General features: G+C 44.7%; 1 long non-coding RNA gene across 1 annotated transcript; it reads left to right on the forward strand.

The window, feature by feature from the left end:
* Positions 1 to 6459: 6459 nt before the first annotated feature.
* LOC129703805 (uncharacterized) lies at positions 6460 to 9520 on the forward strand. The gene is made up of 2 exons (XR_008724629.1): positions 6460 to 7299; positions 9158 to 9520. It is a non-coding gene; the product is annotated as an uncharacterized LOC129703805 (long non-coding RNA).
* The last annotated feature ends 1146 nt before the right edge of the window (positions 9521 to 10666 follow it).

The raw sequence follows: 10666 nt of genomic DNA on the forward strand, positions 1-10666 counted from the left end.
TGGCATGGCATCGCCGTAACTTGTGACTATTCAAGGTTTTCAAAATAAATAAATGAAACTAAAGACGGTGGCACGGCGGTAGAGTTGCCTTAAGGGCCTGTCCCACGAGCATGCGACTGCATGCGGCAAGCGTGACCTAACCGGAAGCGGGGGCCGCGCGGAGGTCGAGTGTTCCCCGTACAGGGCCTGTCCCACGAGCATGCGACTGCATGCGGCGAACGTGACCAAACCGGAAGTGGGGGCCGCGTGGAGGTCGAGTGATCCCGTACGAGTTGACGTGAAGTTCGAGCGAAGTCCGCGGGAAGTTTGCGCTAGGCGTATGCCGTCAAGACGCTGCGTACGGCATCGAGGCCGTGCATACGCCCGTCGAGGCGGTGCATACGGCCTTAATGCGGCTGCGGGCCGGCAAGCCGTGGTCGTGCGGAATTTTTGAACAGTGTCAGTTTTTCGGAGCCTCGTGCGATGTCGGGACCAGCTCCGCACAACTCGATACGGCGCCGGCGATCGAAGTGGGACCGGCCCCGCAAGGCGACCACATTAGGTCGCGCTTGCCGCATGCAGTCGCATGCTCATGGGACAGGCCCTTTACAGCTCCGGAGACCCGGGTTCGATCCTGACTATGGGTGCAGTTTGTATAAAGCTTGTACATTCTCCCCGTGACCTGCGTGGGTTTTCTCCGAGATCTCCCGTTTTCTCCTACACTGCAACGACATACAACTTGGTAGGTTATTTGGCTTTGGTAAAATTGTAAATTGTCCCTAATGTGTGTAGGATAGTGTTAGTGTGCGGGATCGCTGATTGGAGCAGACTTGGTAGGCCAAGGGGCCTGTTTCCATGCTGTATCTCAAAACTAAAACTAAACTAACATTAACTTTTGAGGGTTTTTTTAAATCTTATTGAGCTTTTTGAAGATATGACAAAAAGGTAGTTGGTATATGGAATGAGCTGCCATTGGAGGTACTTGAGGCAGGTACAATAACAACATTTAAGAGATATTTGGACAGGTACATGGATAGAAAAGGTTTAGAGGGATATGAGCCAAATATCAAAGGCAGGTGAAACTAGTGTAGATGGGGCATCTTGGTCAGCATGAGCATGTTGGGCCGAAGAGCCTGTTTCCATGTTGTATGACTATGACCAGAGGTTTTATTGTGCCTTACCTTTATGTTCTCCATGATCACAGACTCTATTCAAGACCCGCAAGAACACTGTGATCTTTTCAGTGCGATAAAATAGTTTTGATAAGAGAAATACAATTTATATGTTCAACTTGATAAGAAAAACACAATTAAATTGGCTCAAGTTAAACGATCAATAGTCTAATTCTGGGATTAATATTTAATGAAGATTACAGCAACAGACCACTAGGGGACAGCACAAAAATATAACAGTCGTAAAAAACACAATTTGAACAGCGAATGTTTTCATGGAGATTTAAATGAAAATGATGCATTGTTGTAATTTACATTCACCATATTTATTTCTTTAAATATGGACTTCACTGAGAATGAATTGTTACAATGTAAAATGTTCATAGTGCCTCCAAAACAAAGCTCCTCGGTGCACGTGACAATAAACAAGTCAAGTCAAGTCAAGTCAAGTTTATTCGTCACATACACGTACAAGATGTGCAGTGAAATGAAAAGTGGCGATGCTCGCGGACTTTGTGCAAAAAAACTAATAAACAAACAACTACAAACAGAATGGAATAGAATCACAGTGGAGTATACACAGTATACACAGTCTGAAGAAGGGTTTCGGCCCGAAACGTTGCCTATTTCCTTCGCTCCATAGATGCTGCTGCACCCGCTGAGTTTCTCCAGCTTTTTTGTGTAACCATAGAATCACATATTCTTTTATATATTAAATATTGTGGCGGAAGGAAAAAGGGAAAAAAAAAACAGGGAATAAAAACAGCAATTTTAAAAAAACAGTAGAATGGTACAGTAAAGTTAGTCCTTGGTGAGATAGGAGTTTACAGTCCCAATGGCCTCTGGGAAGAAACTCCTTCTCAACCTCTCCGTTCTCACAGCATGGCAACGGTGGCATTTGCCAAGGACATTTTCACAGTGAATTTCTACATTCACCCAGCAAAATCTTCCTGCTTTACAAGATAATTCACTTGCAATTGTCAAGCTCTATGTTGTTATTTTTCTATATCCCAACATTTAAGAAGCAGTTAGACAGGTACATGGATAGGACAGGGATATGGACCAAATGCTGGCAGGTGGGACATGTTGGCCGGTGTGGGCAAGTTGGGCCAAAGGGCCTGTTTCCACACTGTATCACTCTACGACTATGACTCTATACTGAAACTGAATTTATTTAAGGGCTTCGGCCCGAAACGTTGCCTATTTCCTTCGCTCCATAGATGCTGCTGCACCCGCTCAGTTTCTCCAGCATTTTTGTGTACCTGAATTGAATTAAAATGTGAAGCTGTCCCTGCAATGCCGTCAGGCCAACAAGTTACACAAGATGGCGCCAAACCCAGGCGCCTCTCTGTGTGCTAGTCACCGAAGGGGTTCTGTAATCACGGATTAGAATCGCTCCTCTCTTTTAAATTCCCTTCATTGTGTATCTGTAACAATGTGAGTGACTCAATTGTAACCATGTTTTGTCCTTCCATTCTTACCTTCAAAAGAGAACGAGATAAATAAATAGTGATGGAGAGAGGGCTTCGTCAAATGCAGACCTTGGGAGTCGCTAGACTAGCTTGAGAAGGGGATAGTGGAAGAAGAGAAAATATAATGGGCTTATTACTGTTTGTTGGATGATAGTATCCACTGGGACCTATAGCACAGCGAGTGTTACTGTTGCATATTCCCAGCAAACCTGAGGACTGTCTATTTGTGAGCTAGTCACAGATGTGGATCTGCAATGATACATTACAATCGCTCCACACTTTTAAATCTCTACACCTACAGTAACATTTCCTACTTTAACTATGATATTCCCTTCATATATCTGTACACTGTGAATGGCTCGATTGTAATCATGCATTGTCTTTCCGCTGACTGGTTAGCATGCGACAAAAGCTTTCCACTGTACCTCAGTACACGTGACAATAAACTAACTTCAACTAAACCTGAAGCTGCACTTGAAGCGAGGTGGACTTTGATAATGGCACCAAAACACGACAACACTTGTATATGTCCTCAGTGGACAATTTCCATACACTCTGTATTTAATCTGGGATTGTATTTATGTGTAGTGATAATTTACTGATCTGTAAGCAAAAAGAAGCATTTCACTGGACCTCAATACATATGAGAATAAGCAACCATTGAAGCATTGAACACTCTCAACCCCTCCCACATCCCCCAATATATTTGCCAACAGAGGACTGCAGTAAAGATTTGTGGGGACCCATGTGCCCTGTGTTGGCTGACAGTTTTGGTTGGAGTATACATTCATAAGAGACAGGTACACAAAAATGCTGGAGATACTCAGCGGGTGCAGCAGCATCTATGGAGCGAAGGAAATAGGCAACGTTTCGGGCCGAAACCCTTCATAAGAGACAAGTTAGTCTACACTTCACTTCCATTAAAATACATGAGCTTTTCATAATTTTAATGGGTGGTTTCACTAACATTCAATTTTAGGATCTGGCTGTCCCAAGAAGCCAAGTATTTATACCTTATATAATTTAGATTGTGGGAAGTGGAGGTGAGCAACTCTTGGATTGCTGCAGTCCTTCTGATAAAGAGACTCCACTAGTGCTGTTGAGGAGGAGGAGAATTTACAATCAATGACTATGAAGGACTGGGCATGTGGGGAAAAGGTATGGATATAGAGATATATGGATATATGGGGATAGTAGAGGCAGGTACTATAACAACATTTAAAATACATTGGACAGGTACAATGACAGATTTAGAGGGATATGGGTCAAATGCAGATAGAAACATAGAAACATAGAAATTAGGTGCAGGAGTAGGCCATTCGGCCCTTCGAGCCTGCACCGCCATTCAATATGATCATGGCTGATCATCCAACTCAGTATCCCGTGCCTGCATTCTCTCCATACCCTCTGATCCCTTTAGCCACAAGGGCCACATCTAACTCACTCTTAAATATAGCCAATGAACTGGCCTCAACTGCCCTCTGTGGCAGAGAGTTCCGGAGATTCACCACTCTCTGTGTGAAAAGTAGGTGGGAATAGTGTAGATGGGCATTTTGGTTGGCATATGGGCAACTTGGGCCAGACGGCCTGTTTCCAAGCTGTATGATTCTATGACGGATGAAATATTTTCGATATATAGTGTGGCTTGATGTGGGAAATACTGAAAATTATGCGAATAACCGACGTCACGGTGGTAAAGTTGCTGCCTTACAGCACTTGCAGCGCCAGAGACTCGGGTTCGATTGTATGTTCTCCCCGTGACCGCGTGGGTTTACTCCAAGACATTCAGTTTCATCCCACACTCCAAAGATGTACAGGTTTGAGGCTAATGGGCCAGTCCCACTTGGCTGTCTTTCGCGCGCCATTTATGCGACCTGCTAGCATGTGGGTAGCGTGTGGGTAGCGTGTGGGTAGCGTGTGGGTAGCACGGGGACGGGCACAGTGGTGTGGAGGAGTGTGGAGTGGCGTGGAGGAGTGTGGACTTCGTCTTGCACTAAATCTTCGTGTGCCACCGGCCTGTTGCGTAACTGATGGCCAAAGTGGGACAGGCCCAAGACCCTGGTGCGACGCAACATCTCACCTCCAACAGCAGCAGAAGCAGGCAAACGATCATTGAAGATCCGGATCCGCCCCCACTCCTACTCCCAGAATGGGGCCAAGAAGATTGAAGATGGACTCAAAATGCAGGAGTAACTCAGTGGGACCGGCAGCATCTCTGGAGAGAAGGAATGGATGACTTTTCGGGTCAAGACCCTTCTTTCAGACTAAAGAAGGGTCTCGACCCGAAACATCATCCATTCCTTCTCTCCATAGATGCTGCCGGTCCCGCTGAGTTACTCCTGCATTTTGAGTCCATCTTCAAATGACGTCACGCGATCCAGACGGCTGTGTGGGCGCATGATGACGCGCGCGCCACTCGCGGTACCGTCGCGGGACCGTCACCACCGGCCTGTCGCGGAAGTGACGGCCCAAGTGGGACAGGCCTTTTAATTGGCTTGGTATAAGTGTAAATTGTTCCTAGTGTAGGGTAGTGGTAATATGTGGGCATGGCTGGTCGGTGCGGCCTTGGTGGGCCGAAGGGCCTGTTCACACTGTATCACCACACTAAACCATACAGCTTACATTCTTGGGAAGCATGATGGGAAATGTGGCCATATTAAGGGAACTTTAGGATCGTGTTAGGAAAGGTAATAAATAGATTTAGAAAGCGTTTAGATTACGGGGCATTGCTAGCTGCAGTAAAGATAAACATAGGTTGTAAACCAGAGTGATACCAATAAAATTAATCAGGGAATAGAGGTGTCCTTTATTGCACCTATTTGTTAAGATAAATGGTTTTCTAAATAACTGGAAACAGAAGGTTAAAGACGGCTGGGTTATAAAACAAGGATAAAAGCATTGAAGTCTGTTAAATTCCAATTAAAGATAGTTCAAAGGTCGCCAATGAGGCAGATGGGAGGTCAGGACCACACTCTAGTTGATGAAAAGGCCGTTCAGTTGCCTGATAACGCTTGGTGCATGTATCGACTTTTTTCCCAACAATATACCGGGCAGCACGGTAGAGCAGCAGTAGAGTTGCTGCCTTACAGCGCTTGCAGCGCCGGAGGCCCAGGTTCGATCCTGACTTTGGGTGCTGTCTGTACGGAGCTTGTACATTCTCCCCATGACCTGCGAGGGTTTTCTCTGAGATCTTCGGTTTCCTCCCACACTCTAAAGACATACATGTATGTAAGTTAATTGGCTTGGTGTGTGTGTAAATTGTCCCTGGTATGTGCAGGATAGTGTTAATGTGCGGGGATCGCTGGTCGGCGTGGATAAAGTGGGCTGAAGGGCCTGTTTCCACGGTGTATCTCTAAATAAAATTAAAAAATACCCTTTCCTCTGTTTTGGTTTTTGTCACCAATCAATTTCTAAATTAGTAAACTAATAAAGCAATAATTAAAAAGTAAATTAGAATTCAAAATATTTGAAAATCTACTTTTTTGCTTTTTGGAGGAGCCTTACTTCAGGTGCTGCCAGTGCAGAGTTTGTATGTTTTTCCTGTGACTGCGTGGGCTTTCTCCAGGTGCTCCCATTTCCTTCCTTATCCCAAAGATGTGCAGGTTTGTAGGCTCTTTAAATTGGCCCTACTGTGCAGGGAGCGGATGAGAAAGTGGGATAACATAGAACTAGTGTGAACAGGCGATCGATGGTCAGCATGTACTGGGTGGGCTGAAGGGGCTATTTCCATGCTGTATCTCTAAACTAAACTAAACTATGAATTGCAAACTGTCTTGGTTGCTCCAAGTACTTCAGGCTTTTTTGCATTAGTATTGAGGTTTTTCATGCGTTTAATTTTTTTGTTTTGTTTATTATGTATATATGAGGACTGTGTTTACAGATCTGCATGGTGCAGCAAGCAAGAATATCCTTGTTCTGTTTCCAGTACATATGACAATTAAACACTCTTGGCTCTTCATCTGCCATGTAGAGGGAATAGCAATCTGTGAAAGCTACCCCATATTTACTTGTGATCATTTTTATATAAGCAATGATATGATACTTTTTCATTGAGAAGTCACCAGAGGGTGCTGTGTTCCTGTAACATGTGGGTCATAGGTTGAAGCTGCAGGAATGTGAGCAGAAAAAATGCAATTTCATTCAATTATATAGCATGGAGGCAAGCCCTTTGGCTCATTAAATCTCCACTGACCTCATTTACAATAACCCCACTTTATTTCCCCATCAACACACCCCAGATTCTGTCTGCCAGGGTGAATTTACTTTGGCAGGAAAGCAGAAATAAAAAGCAAAACTGCTGGAAGACAGTGGAAGACATACTGGTTTGTAGCTTAATTGGCTTCTGTAAGTTGGAAATTGTCCCTGGTGTGTATGATAGTGCTAGTGTACGGGGTGATCGCTGGTCGGCACGGACTCGGTGGGCCGATGGGCCTGTTTCCACGCTGTATCTCTAAACTAAAGTCTAACTCAGCAGGTATGCCAGCATGCGCGGAGAGAGAAACAAAACTAACATTTCAGGTCCGTGACTTTTTTTGTCGGAATTGCCAAAAACGAACATGTTTTAAGTTGCAGAACAGGGGCAGTGGGGAGAACAAAGGGAATACACATGAAGGAGTGCCAATGTAAGATTGTTCAGACTACTTGAAATGCCGTTGATGCCGTCCGAGAGAAGGAAGGTAAGGAACCCGCTGAGTTACTCCAGCATTTTGTTTCTATCTTCGGTTTAAACCAGCATCTGCAGTTCCTGCCTACACTGCTCATCAAAGCTCATCTGTCCAGAGAAGTATAAATAGAGGGGAAGAAATGGGAGCAGGAAAGAAAATAAAATGCAACGGTGGAACCAGAAGTAGGTCTGTTGTCCTTTCAACAGATCCAGACAATGGTGTAGTATTAAACAGGAGACGTTTTTAGGAGTTCTTCAAGCAGTTTGGTGCTTCCCTTACAATAATAATTATACCTCAACAGTATTGTGGAATATACAAATTGAAATATCAAACCGGGCGTAGAACGCCGGTTGAATTGAGTTTAGTTTATTGGCACGCGTACCGGTACAGTGAAAAGCTTTTGTTGGATGCTAACCAGTCAGCGGAAAGGTAATGCATGATTACAATCAAGCTATGTAGTGTGCAAATACATTCAAAAAGGGAATAATGTGAAGTTCGTTTAGTGCAAGATAAGGCCCAGTAATGTCTGATCAAAGATTGTTCAAAGGTCTCCAATGAGGTAGATGATAGCTCAGGACTGCTCTCTAGTTGTTGGTAGGATGGTTCAGTTGCTTGATAACAGCTGGGAAGAAACTGTCCCTGAATCTGGAGGTGTGCATTTTCACACTTGTATACCTCTTGCTTGATGGGAGAGGGGAGTAGAGGGAGTGACCGGGTGGGTCTCATCCTTGATTATGCTGGTGGCCTTGCCAAGGCATCTCAAGGTGTAAATGGAGTCAATGGAAGGGAGGTTGGTTTGTGTGATAGTCTGTGTTGAACACTGAACTCTGACGCTGAAGGGTCAGAACAGCTGCTGGAAATCTAAAATGAAAGAGAATGCTGCAAATATTCAACGCTTCAGTTAGCATCTGAGGAGAGAAAATATTGATTTAATATTACAGGTGGATGACCTTACACCAGAACAGATCAGATCTGACACAAACAGGATAGACTGGTTACATTCCATCAGCTTCATAACTATGCAGCCTTCAGAACTCATTATAGCTTAAAAAATACCACATACCAGCCTCTCCTGTGAAGCGATATCTCAAAGAATCTCACACAAGTCTCCCTGCTGAGGACTTTCCCTTTTCCAACATTGCAGTCAGATGTAATTATAACGATAGTGTTTAAAAGGCATTTGGATGTGTGGATAGGAAAGGCTTAGAGAAAAACGGGCCTTATGGGGGCCAAACGTATGAGCATTGATTGACATCATGGTCAACATGGACAAGTTGGGACAATGGGCCCATTTCCGTACTCTACAAACTATGACTCAGAATTGTTTTAGTTATTGGTTCAAAAGATTCCAGCACAATGTTTATTTTTTTTAGTTTAGTTTAGAGATACAGTGCAGAAACAGGCCCTTTGACTCACCGAGTCCGCGCCAACCAGCGATCCCTGCACATTAACACTATCCTATACACACTAGGGACAATTTACATGCATACCAAGCCAATTAACCTACAAACCTGTATGTCTTTGGAGTGTGGAAGCAAACAGAACATCTTGGAGAAAAACTACATGGTCAGAGGGTCCAGACAGCAACCGCGGTCGGGATCGAATCTGCGCCTCTGGCGCTGAAAGCGTTGTAAGGCAGCAACTCTAGCGCTGTGCCACCGTGCCGCACGATGGTATTGCATCTATTTGTTGGACAAATGGGAGAATGGTTTTCTAAATAACAGGAAAAAATAGGTTAAAGATACCTGGGTGGGGGGGGGGGGGGGAGATGAAATGCTGCAGAGATGTTGATCACTGACAAATTATTTAAAAAATGTAAATTCCATCATGCTGTGAAAATATAATTCAAGTCTGTCCAATTTTCCTTAAGAAGTGGCACATCACCAATGATCCCTGGGAATCTCTGGCCCGTGACCACTCAAAGTGGAGAAGCAGCACTTTGGAAAGCATTGAGGATCTTGAGGCCATGCACAATGGGCCCCTACGGAATCAGCAGGAGTGCATCACCTCAAGAAATATCCACCTGTAAACTCCTGCCTAATGCGTGGGGGTGAGTCCCACTGCAAGTCCCACATGGACTTCATCAGCCTCTTCAAAATCCATTCTTCTTCCTCCGTCTGCTCCTCTTCTGGGAGTGCTCTCTGAACCATGTAACCATGACATCTTTATGATCAAGCACCAATATTGTCAATCACAATTAAATCGAAGGCGATGTCGCAAACGGTCTGAAACATGCGCAGTGAAAAGATTGTAAATTGCATTTGCCTACGAGGCGCTTTTGTGTTGCAAGACCCCTCTGCTCATTGCTTGCAGGGTGCTCTTGTCTATCCGTGGCATGTGCTGTACTAAAAATAACCTCTTCTCATTGTCCTTCGCCTTCTTTGCTGTCTTTTCACTGCCCCTGTGTGTGGAAATGCTGTATTTGTGTGGGTATAAAGTTGACTTTTACATTTAGTTTAGTCTAGAGATACAGGGACAATTCATGCATGGATTAACCTACAAACCTGTATGTCTTTGGAGTGTGGAAGCAAACAGAACCTTGGAGAAAAACTACATGGTCAGAGGGTCCAGACAGCAATCGGTCGGGATCGAATCTGCCCCCCCGCGCAGACTTGGAATGGCCGCGGGACTCTGCATCTAGCGCACGCCGGGGGTTTTCTAAATAACACAAGACCGGTTAAAGTGCGACGGGGAGGAGATGAAATGCTGCCGGCGTGGCTTTAATGTAAATTCCATCCGCGGTCTGACAATCGCCATCGCCAGATCCCTGGGAATCTTTGCCTTTGACTCAAAGTGGAGAAGGGGGGGGGGGGGGGCCTCTACGGAGTGCAGTGTGACCGAGAAATACTGTTTATGCGTGGGGGGCCTTCCATCACAGCGATGGATGGATGTTTATGTAAATTCTTGTTGTCTGTCTTGGGTGCTCTATGTGTTTGTAATCTTTATGATCTGCACCAATATTGTCAATCACAATTAAATCGAAGGCATTTCGTTTGAAACCTCGCAGTGAAAAGATTGGGTCCAAAGCGCTTTTGACAATTAATGTGCTGTACTAAAAATAACCTCTTCCTCATTGTCCTTCGCCTTCTTTGCTGTCTTTTCACTGCCCCTGTGTGTGGAAATGCTGTATTTGTGTGGGTATAAAGTTGACTTTTACATTTAGTTTAGTCTAGAGATACAGTGGAAAGATGCCCTTGACCCAATGAGTCCACAACCTATGATCATCCATACACCAGTTCTATTTTGTTCTAGTTTTGCATCCTACACACTAGGGACAATTTACAGAAGCCAATTAACCTACAGACCTGCAAATCTTTGGAATGTGGGAGGAAACCAGAGCTCCCAGAGAAAACCCACACGGTCACAGGGAGCTCGCACA

The sequence above is a fragment of the Leucoraja erinacea genome, chromosome 14, assembly GCF_028641065.1.
Source record: "Leucoraja erinacea ecotype New England chromosome 14, Leri_hhj_1, whole genome shotgun sequence".
NCBI lineage: Eukaryota > Metazoa > Chordata > Chondrichthyes > Rajiformes > Rajidae > Leucoraja > Leucoraja erinaceus.